General features: G+C 35.7%; 1 long non-coding RNA gene across 1 annotated transcript in view; it reads right to left on the reverse strand.

Moving 5' to 3' along the window:
- The window catches only part of LOC116542622, a 31290-nt gene extending 24075 nt beyond the window's left edge, over positions 1 to 7215 (reverse strand). Inside the window, exon 1 of the long non-coding RNA XR_004265291.1 lies at positions 7134 to 7215. This is a non-coding gene — a long non-coding RNA (uncharacterized LOC116542622). The remainder of the gene's footprint in view (positions 1 to 7133) is intronic.
- Positions 7216 to 11193: the final 3978 nt, after the last annotated feature.

Below are 11193 nucleotides of genomic sequence, written 5' to 3' on the forward strand. Positions count from 1 at the left end.
ACACACACACACACACACACACACACACACACACACACACACACACGCAGCTCTAGCTTAAAATATTATGTATCATAACATAGAGATATTTCCATTAAATGAAGCAGTAGTGGGCTGGTGCAAAATGCAGCCACAGCTTCTGCACCTGCTAAGCTGGAAGAGCATGCTAGCTCTGAAGAAGAGAAAAAGTCTGACTCATCCTCACCATTTCCCATTAGCTCAGTCAGGGGCATCATAGGCCTAAGAATTATCCAACCATGCCCTTAGCACCTATCACCACCACCACCTAGCAAAGCTATTTCCTGAAACTGCCTGTGTTATACTCCATTTGCTGATGAACAAGGAAGAAAAGGAGTAAGAGAGACAAAAGAGATGAAGAAAATAATTACAGTAACCAGAAGTCAAGGGAAGAAAGCTACCCAATTCTAGATATTTCTAGAATTCTAAGCAGACAATTCTAAAATATTCATAAATAGTTTATAAAGCCAACAATGGAGATGAGAATTGAATCTATAAAAACTTATGGGATTTAATCATGGCTGTGGTAAGAATTGAAACTATAGCTTTTTAAGTAATTTATTTAAAAAAGAAGAAAAAAACAGGCACAGTGGCTCATGCCTGTAATCCCAGCACTTTGAGAGGCTGAGGCGGATGGATCATGAAGTCAGGAGTTCAAGACCAGCCTGGCCAAGATGGTGGAATTCTGTCTCTACTAAAAATACCAAAAATTAGCTGGCCGTGGTGGCAGGAACCTGTAATCCCAGCTACTCAGAAGACAGAGGTAGAGAATTTCTTGAAGCCAGGAGGCAGAGGTTGCAGTGAGCCGAGATCACACCGCTGCACTGTAGCCTGGGTGGCATAGAGAGACTCTGAGAAATAAAGAAAAGAAAAGAAAGAGGAAAAGATAAAGGTGATAGAATGAAAGGAAAGAAGGGGAAGAGGGGAAGGGAGGAAGGGAGGAAAGGAGGAAAGGAGAAAGAAAGAAAAGAAAGAAAAGAAAGAAAAGAAAGGAAGAAAGAAAGAAAGAAAGAAAGAAAGAAAGAGAAAGAAAGAGAGAAAAAAAAAAAGAAAGAAAAAAAAAAAAAAAATCCTAAGGAAGGCAAGAGGAGAGAATATTGAACACAAAAATACCTGTAAAATAACTAAGGAAAAAGAAAGATAATAGAACTTATAAACAAATCTAAGAGTTTTAGTTCTAAATATAAAAATAAATAAGATAGTCCAAACTCTGACAAGATAATTAAGCAAACCAACACAAAAGACGACAAAATGAGACATACCATCTACAAATAATATAGGAAACATAAAAACTGTAAAGGTTTTGTTTAATTCTAAGCAAATTTTATCAAATTCAAAATTAATAAAATTGAAAAGCTTAAGAAAATACATAATTTTCCAGAAGTATATGTAGTTGACACAAAAAGGAGAAAACCTGAATGAACCAAATAAATAGAAGTTAAATTAATTATGACAGCTGCCTCTTAAAAAATTTTTGAAGTCTCTAGACCTTTCTATTTTCCAGTGAGGATTTTTTAGACTCCATATTTCTTCCCTTATTTTACCTTATAAATTTTTCTTAGCATTTTTAACAAATTTTTAATTTAACTGAACAAAATTTGTATCTCATTTTTTCACATAGTATTCAATTAGCAGTATCTTTCTATGGTATTAAAATCCTTTATGATAATATTAATAGCTATAAAACATCAAACCTCATTAATGTGCTAATGATTAACACACACATATATATATATACATTTAGCACTTTTTTGCTATTAAAATCACTACTCAGTTGAACTTCTGTGTCCCTATATCATTTTATATTTTTCAGGGTTTTTTTTTTCCTTATTTAGTCACAATATATGAACATTTTTAAGGCCCTTGAAATAGTGCCATATTGCTTTCCAAAGAGTTTATACCACCTATACTTAAAGAAAGAATATGTGAGTTTCCCTCTCAAACTGCACTCTCACCAACATTTCAATAATATCCATTTTAAAAATCTTGGCCTGATTTCTTAGATGAACATAACATCTCAATTTAATGAAAATGTCTATAATGCTGGTAACAACTTTCCAAATATGTATTAGTACTTTTCATTTCCTTGCTTTAGATTCTCTTTTCTGTTAATTAGCTTATTTATATACTAAGATGGTTTTGGACATTTCCCATTTAAGGAGCTCCTACTGAGTAAGAATTTGAGTTTTTTGCTTTTTTTTGTTTGTTATATGCATATTTTCCCAGTTTTTCTTTAAATTTTATTTATTATATATCTTGACACATGAGTTTTTAATATGTAATAAAATACTTTGAGATTTTCTCCATGTTCTTCAATTTTATCAAAATTTTCCATACACAGATCAGATACTTCACATTATTTTTCTATAGTTTTATCATTTTTCAAAATAAAATATAAATCATATGTTCCTAATCATTAAAATCATATATATTCACTACAGATATTTGATAAATACAAAAGGAATTTAAGAGAACAAATGTCCCTCATTCCCTTTATGCCACAATAATCTAGTAGAAATTCTGGAATAAATTAATATTAGGAAATCTATTAATCAATTTATACTAATAGGCCAATAGGATAAATCATAGGACCTATATAGATGCCCCCAAATAGCATTTAATAAAAATCGATACTAGTACCTACTCTTAGAAAACTTCATAAATGAGTTATAGAAAAGCAAAATAGAGGAAGTAATAAAGATTAGAACAGAACTAAATAAAATAGAGAATAGAGAAACAATACAGAAAATAAACAAAACCAAAATTACTTCCTTGAAAAAAAAAAACTGAAACTTTTAGATAGATTGACCATGAATAACAGAGAAAAGACTCAAATTACTAAAATCCAGAACAAAAGAAAGTGCATTACTACCGATTTACAGAAATAAAAAGAATTTTAAGGGAATTCTATGAGCAATTTTATGCCAACAAATTAGATAAGCTAGATAAAATGAATACATTTCTAGGAAGACAGAAGCAACAAAACTGACTCAAGAAGAAATAGAAAATACAAATGAAACTATAACAACTAAAAAGATTAGTAATCAAAAAGGTTCCTAAAAGGAAAACTCAGGACAAGATGGCTTCAGTGGTAAATTCTACCAAATATTAAAGAAGAAAAAAAAGGAAGAACATGAATTATTCACAAACTTTTCCAAAAAAATAAAACAGTAGGGAACACCTCCAAACTAACTTATTTTATGAGGTCATTATTGTCCCGATATGAAAACCAAAGACATCACATGAAAAGTACAGCCAATATACCTTATTAATATAAACACAAATATTCTCAGTAAACTACTACCAAACTGAATCTAGCGACATATAAAAAGGATTATATGCCATGACCAAGTAAGATTTACCCCTAGGAATACAAGTATATTTCAGAATAAAAAATTAGTCAATATACAATATAATAAAATAATTGATTAAAACTTCATGATCATCAATGCATAAAAAGTATTTGATACACTAGGGGTGGGGCTGGCCATCAATATTTTCTAAAAGCTCCTCAGCCAATTGTAATGTGGAACCAAGGTTAAAACCCCCTGCTCTATGTCATTCTACTCTTAAGAAAGAGCACCTTCCTAATGATAAGCTTGTAAGCTTCATTGGGAATGCTCAGAATTACTGCCATTAAAACACTTCAAATTATATTGTGAAATATTTAGGCTCTGAACCTGGTAGTTTTTATGTTAGGTAAACATCCTTTACATACTTCTTTAGGCTAATCAAATTGCAGTTAATTGCACGGGAATCTCAGGTTTTTCAGTGTTTTGACTGGGTTTAAAGAAGTGGTCTGTTTGAGGGACTCAATACATGTGTAATCTGTCAGCATAGGTTAGCAGTTCACAAACAATTGCTTTTGTGGAGAGATTAAGAAGATAATTGGCATATTATTTTGACCAGACCATGCACAAGCATACCTAGGAATCATTTAAATCCAAGTGGGGGCCAGAGATACATTTGGAGAATCTTGAATTGAACCTGATATTAAAAACTATAAAATAGGCCAGGCGTGGTTGCTCACGCCTGTAATCCAAGCACTTTGGAGGCCAAAGCGGGCAGATCACCTGAGGTCAGGTGTTCAAGACCAGCCTGACCAACATGGTGAAACCCCGTCTTAAAAAAAAAAAAAAAAAGAAAAAAAAATCTTGTAAAATAATATATCCCAATTCAAGTTACCAACATAACAACAAAGACCCTGTAGAAAGTGAGAGTAAGGGCCAAGCATGATGGCTCTCACCTGTAATCCAGGACTTGGGGAGACCAAAGTCCGCGGATCACCTGAGGTCAGGGGTTTGAGACCAGCCTGGCCAACATGGTGAGACCCTGACTCTACTAAAAATACAAAAATTAGCTGGGTGTGGTGACATGCACCTGTAATTCCAGCTAGTCAGAAGGGTGAGGCACAAGAATCACTTGAACCCAGGAGGTGGATGTTGCAGTGAGCTGAGATAGGGCCATTGCACTCCAGCTTGGGCACCAGAGATTCTGAGGAAGGGAGGGAGAGAGAAAGGCAGGAAGGCAGGAAGGAAGGAAAAAGGAAATGAGAGTATGCTCATTCTAGCTTACTGTTCTATATTAATACTAATTGAGGAGGACTATTATAGCAGAGGAACTTCTTATTCACAGTAACTTAAGGGAGCTCAAAGTGCTCCCCATTTTTATTTCAAACTTTGATACATTCAGCCATAAAAAACAATGAAATCATGTCCTTTGCAGCAACATGGGTTCAGCTGGAGGCCATCATCATAAGCAGATTATTGCAGGAACAGAAATCCATATACTGGATGGGCACAGTAGCTCATGCTTGTAATCCCAGCAGTTTGTGAGGCCAAGGTGGGCAGATCACTTGAGATCAGGAGTTTGAGAACAGCCTGGCCAACATAGTGAAACCCTGTCTCTACTAAAAATACAAAAATCAGCTGGGCAGCGTGGTCCATGCCTGTAATCCAAGCTACTTTGGGAGGCTGAGGTGGGAGAATCACTTGAACCCAGGAGGCAGAGGTTGCGGTGGGCCAAAATCACAACACTGCATTCCAGCCTGGCGACAGAGAGAGACTCCATCTCAGGGGGAAAAAAAAAGGAAAAGCAAGTACTACATGTTCTCACCTATAAGTGGGAGATAAACATTGAGTATTCATGGACATAAAGATGGTAACAACAGACACTAGAGACCAGATGAGAAAGGGTGGAAAGCGAGGCAAGGGGTGAAAAACTGTTGGGTACCATGCTCACTACTTGGGTGACAGCATAAATTGTACCCCAAACCCCAGCATCACACAATATACCCATGTAACAAACATGCACGTGTACCCTGAATCTAAAATAAAAATTGAAATGATTGTTTTTAAAGGAGAAAAAACACACACAGAAGAAGCAACATTAAGTCTTTTTCAAGGGCTCTGGCTAATCTAAAACACTTAGATTTCATAACGACAGTGTTGAACCAAAGATAATAACCTGGGCAGCGTGACATAGGTAAGCTCAGGGGCAGATCAAACTTTCCCAAAGTAAAATAAATTCAGTGATGCAGAGCTGAAAATATCCTGGCAATTAAGCCACTGTGTTTGACATATCAAAAAAGGCAATTTCAAGGAGTAACACAGTTTTTCTTTTCCATTTAAAAAAACAACCATTACCTTGATTGTGGTGATGGCTTCCAGGGGTATGCATATGTCTGAACTCATCAAATTGTATACATTAAATATGTGCAGTTTCTGTATATCAATTATACCTTAATAAACTTGTTTTTTTTTTTAAAAAAAAAAAAAAAAAAAAAAAAAGAAAAAAAAAAAAGAAAAAAAAAAAAAGAAAAAAAGACTTTGGTGCAAAAATCTTAGCTCTAAAATACAAGATGCCAACATTGCTTTCAACAATAAATTGACCATAACACCACTTAAAGAATTTGTGAAAAGACACAAAAAAAGAAAAAATTAACAAAAAAAATTTTTTAGAGAATTTGTGAAAAGAAAACTTATCCTGGCTGTCATCACCCTGTTCAAACCTCAAAAAATCTTTAAAAGTTATGCTGGGCATGGAGGCTCATGCCTTTAATCTCAGCACTTTGGGAGGCTGAGATGGGTAGATTGCTTGAGCCCAGGAGTTCAAGACCAGCCTGGGCAACATGGTGAAACCCCATCTCTACAAAATATAGAGAAATTAGCCAGGTATGGTGGTGCATGCCTGTAGTCCCAGCTACTCGGATGGCTGAAGTGGGAGAAATGCTTCAGCCTGAGATTTCAAGGCTGCAGTGAGCATAGTCCATGCCACTGCACTGCAGTCTGGGTGACAAAGACCCTGTTACAATTTTTTTAAAAAAAGTGTTACAAGATTCTGATTGTTGAAGGAGATTGCCCAGAAATATTTGTCAGGTTCTTATCATTCGTTTGCTGTTCAATAACTCAAGTTCATCCTCTAGAATTACTAACAGATTACATCTCAGTAATTGCTTTGTCAGTTTATGCTTACTTAAAGTTATAGGACAAACAGAAATATCTTCAGAGGTTATTCAGCCCCTACTTCTATTTATTTTTACTATAGGAGTTAGTCACCATCACAATCTATAATAATGAATCAAGATGAGTTGCAGCAAATATATTTGAAGTCAGGGAAACTTTCATTTCCTAAAAGCCTTCAGGATAGTTCCCAGTTGATGGAATCCCATCCTACAAAAATTCCTATGCTACCTACTTTCTCAGGAGTAGTGGTTCAAACATGTCATTGAAGTGACTGGAACCACTGTCGATACAATATTGTGTGATAAATTGTAACTCCAAAAGCATTCATGTACTTATTATTACATTTCTTCATTCTTTTACTCATAATATTCACATCATTAAACAAAAGAGGTAAAGTCCCTGACCTCATGGAACTTAAATTGTAGTGGGTGATACAGACTATAGCTGAATAACAAATACCCTTGAGATATAATATAAGATATTGCTAAGTGTTGTAAAGAAAAATAAAGCAAGGTAAGGGAGAAAGTGATATTATGTTAATCAATGGTCTCTCTGAAAAGGTTATATTTAAGCAGAGACATGAATGGAAAGGATGGGAAGAAAAATGAGTGAGGTTATGTGCAGGTTATGAGCCTACACTTTTATTCTTACCCTGAGCCTCTCAAGCAGCAGAGATGGACATACCTAAACACAACCTCTTGTCCCCCATTTGAATTCTTCATTTGAATTTAGCACTGTGGTAACAAAACAGTTTTTAAATAGCTTTAATAAGGTATCACTGACATACAATAAACTGCATATACTTAAATCACACTATTTCTATGTTTTGACATATCTGTATACCCATAACACCACCACAACACTCAAGATAATGAACACATTCATCACTACTAAAAGTTTCCTGGTACCCTCTTTTGTTATCTCTCCCACCTGCCCTGCCCTGACCTCATCATCCCCAAGCAACCATTGATATAAACTGTCATTAACATTAGTTTATACTTTCTCGAATTTTTTAAATAAATTGAATCACATAGTATACACTCTTTCATCAGGCCTCTATTATTTAGCATAATTATTTTGAGACTCTTTCATGCTGAACCATGTATCAAGAGTTCATTCCTTTTTATTGTAGACAGGTATTCCATTATATGGATATGAACACTCATACTTCATATCTGTGCTTCTGTATGTGAACATTTGGGTCATTTCCAGTTTGGGGCTATTATAAATAAAGTCAATATAAACATTCAGGTGCAAGTCTTTATATGGACATATGCTGCCTTTTCTCTTGAGAAAATACCTTGCAGTGGAATGGCTAGATTGCAGAGCAGATGTATGTGTCTATCTTTTTTAAGAAACTGCCAATCTGTTTTCCAGAATAGTCGTACTACTTTATGCTCTTATCAGGAGTATATGAAAATTATATATTGTTGTTCCACATTTTAGGCAACACTTGGTATGGTTAGTATATTTATTATAATTTTAGACATTCTAATTGCTATATAGTGATATCTCATTGTGGTTTAATTTACATTTCCCTAATGATAAATGATGTTCCTCTTTTTATGTGCTTATTTGTCATCTGTATATCTTCTTTGGTGAAGGGCTTGTTCAAATCTTTTGCCCAATTTTTAACTTAGTTGTTTGTTTTCTTATCATTTCATTTTGAAAATTCTTCATACATTCTGGACGCATGCCCTTTATCAGACATGTGCTCTACAAATATTTTTTCCTGTGGCTTATCTTTTTAGCAGAGTCTCCCACCAGTGACTTTCAATTTCAAAAGGGTTTTATTGTTGCTTTTTGAGATAGTATCTTTCTGTTGCCCAGGCTGAAGTGCAGTGCTGTGATCTCAGCTCACTGCAACCTCCGCCTCCCAGGCGCAAGCCATCCTCACACCTCAGCCTCCCAAGTAGCCTGTACTACAGGCACATGTAACCATGCCCCATTAAGTTTTATACTTTTTTGTAGAGATGAGGTCTCACCACGTTCTCCAGGCTGGTCTCAAACTCCTGGGCTCAAGCAATCCTCCCGCCTTGGCTTCTCAAAGTGCTAGGATTACAAGTGTAAGCCACTGTGCCCAGCTTGCAGATTAAAATATTTTAATTTTGATGAAATCCATCATTTTTCCTTTCATGGACTATGCTCTTGATAGCATATCTAAGAAATCTTTGTTTAACCTAAAATCACAAAGATTTCCTCCTATCTATTATCTAGAAGTTTTATAGTTTTAAATTTTAGATTTAGATTTATGATCTGTTTTCAGTTAATGATGCAAGGTATCAATCAAAAGGTTGTTTTTTTTTAACATATGAATCTAACTCTTCTAATACTATCTGTTGATGGATTCTTTCTCCACTGAATTGCCATTGCACCTTTGTCAAAATTGTTTGTCATTCTGTGTGTCTATTTCTAGATTCGCCATTCTGTTCCATTGATATGTTGTTTATCTTAATGTCAATATTACACTCTCTTGATTCTCTTCATTTAATAAGGAGTCTTAAAATCAAGTAGTTAGCCTTTAACTTTACTATACTTTTTCAAAGTTATTATTTTAAACCAGTTTTCAGCTGATTCCTGATAAATCATCTCAAAAAAGTCAGCTTCTCACAAAGCACAGCAATTTAAAGGACTGGTACTCTAGTATTTTTGCATGTTTCTCAGCAACAAACCCAGCCTACCACACTCTGAGCTGAGGTGTTGCAAGCCATGTTTCTTTTTGGCCACCTGCATCCATTGTTAGGTTCTACAAAATAGGAGGCAATAGAGAAGCTGCACTGGTGAAGTAAGAAAGGACTGGTTCCTTCTTTTTGCCTTCTGCTCTTGTGAGAATCACCACAGCATTGCATCTCCACCCCAATAGCTGCAGTACCTCCTGGCAGCAGCAGATAAATTCACTTTGCAGTTTTTCCAATACTTGCAGGACAAGCTTCATCACACTCCTACCCCCAGGATACCAGAACAGGAGAGATTTTTAGAGATCGGAGTTTCAGCTTCTTAAAGTTTCAGAAGGTTTAATAGTCCAGACATTTTCCCTTCTTTTTTTTTTTTCTATGAGTCCCAGGAGGTGGCAGGTGCTTCCCACAATTTCTCCCTTCATGGAACTTTAAACCTCATTTACTTTCAGGTTAACAACTTTATACCTAGCTTAAAATTCCTTGTAGTATATTCTCTCTGTTCAAATAACTAATACAGCTTCTGTCTTCTCACTGAGAAAAATGGAGAGCATCCTAGTAGATCCGTGATTCTCAAAGCATGATCCAGGGACCATCAGCATAAGCATCACTTGGGAACTTCCTAGAAATACAAATTCTCAAGCCCTGCATCAGACCTACTGAGTCAGAAATTGGAGATGGGTCCAGAAATCTGAGCTTTATTATTTTTTTCTGTTAATCCCATCATTTGAAAAAATCTGAGATTTAACAAGACCTCCAGGTGATTCCATTGCACACTAAAGTGTGAGAATCATTGTAATAGACTAAATGAGGAAAATGAGCCATCGTAGTACCAATCCAATGAAATGGTCCAATACCAAAATTTGAAAATTATAAGCTTCTCAAGGGTGCAAGCCCTCCCTTTCCATTTAAGCCTCTGTAAACCCAAAGTCTAATGTATTAATTCAAGAAACATTTTAAGTACTAAATGAGCCTGGCTTTCAATTAATGTAGGAAGGAAAAGAAAAAGAAAGAAAAAAGGGAGAGAAGGAAGGAAGGAAGGAAATAAAGTTTGGTTACACAGGTCTATGGTTTCAAAACTATCCCAGACTTTTAAAAGCCTATATTTTCCCCAATTCTTCCAACAGTGGCCAAGAAACAATATACACATGGGAGTCCATAAAAATGAGCTAAGATTCCGTGGGTGGTAAAGGAAGGAAGAAAGTGGGAGAACAAAAAAAAGAATGTCTCTTTTGTTCTCATGTGCTTTTCTTTCTTCATTTCCCTAGTTCCTCAGAATTCCCCCTCTCATGATCTTCTGCTTCCTGACACATAGAGAATTACACTTAAACAGACATGAATTCTACACTCCCAGGAGTGTGCACATGTGTGCACAGGCATGCACAGCTCCCAACACCCAAAGTGACTTCTCTTCCTACACTTTTCCCATCAGTCTTTGACCCAAGAGAGCACCAGGCCCCACCTTATAGTCAGCTATCCCTCTCTGCAGCTTCTTTTTCCTAGCAGGTCTTTTCTATTGCTTACCACTTACAAAGTCAAGGTTCTGTTAAAACAATGCAGACTGGCTTCAGGTATATAACAGGCCAGATAAAATCCTATGTTTTACCCTCTAATATGAAATTCACTCTCTTTCCTTCCAAAATCTGCATACCAAGGAGAAAACAGGTGATTAGAAAGAAAATAGCTATCATTTATTGAGCACTTACTATATGCAGGGTTATGTATTAAAAGCTTCATAACATTATCATATCTTTGGTTAAGTTCATTCCTAGGTATTTGTTTTTTGTGAGTACTATAAATGAGATTACATTCTTGATTTCTTTTTCAGATCGATTGTTGTTAGTATACAGATGTGCTAATAGTTTTTTACTTATTTTAAGCAACAGAAGTCTTGCTCTGTTACCCAGGCTGCTCTCAAACTCCTGGGTTCAGGCGATCCTCCCACCTCAGTCTCCTGAGTGCTGGGACTACAGCCACATGCCACCATGCCCAGCTTGTATGTTGACTTTATAGTCTTCAATTTTACTAACTTCATC

This window comes from Sapajus apella, unplaced genomic scaffold (assembly GCF_009761245.1).
Source record: "Sapajus apella isolate SASKATOON/1434 unplaced genomic scaffold, GSC_monkey_1.0 scaffold4, whole genome shotgun sequence".
In the NCBI taxonomy this organism is placed as follows: Eukaryota; Metazoa; Chordata; class Mammalia; order Primates; family Cebidae; genus Sapajus; species Sapajus apella.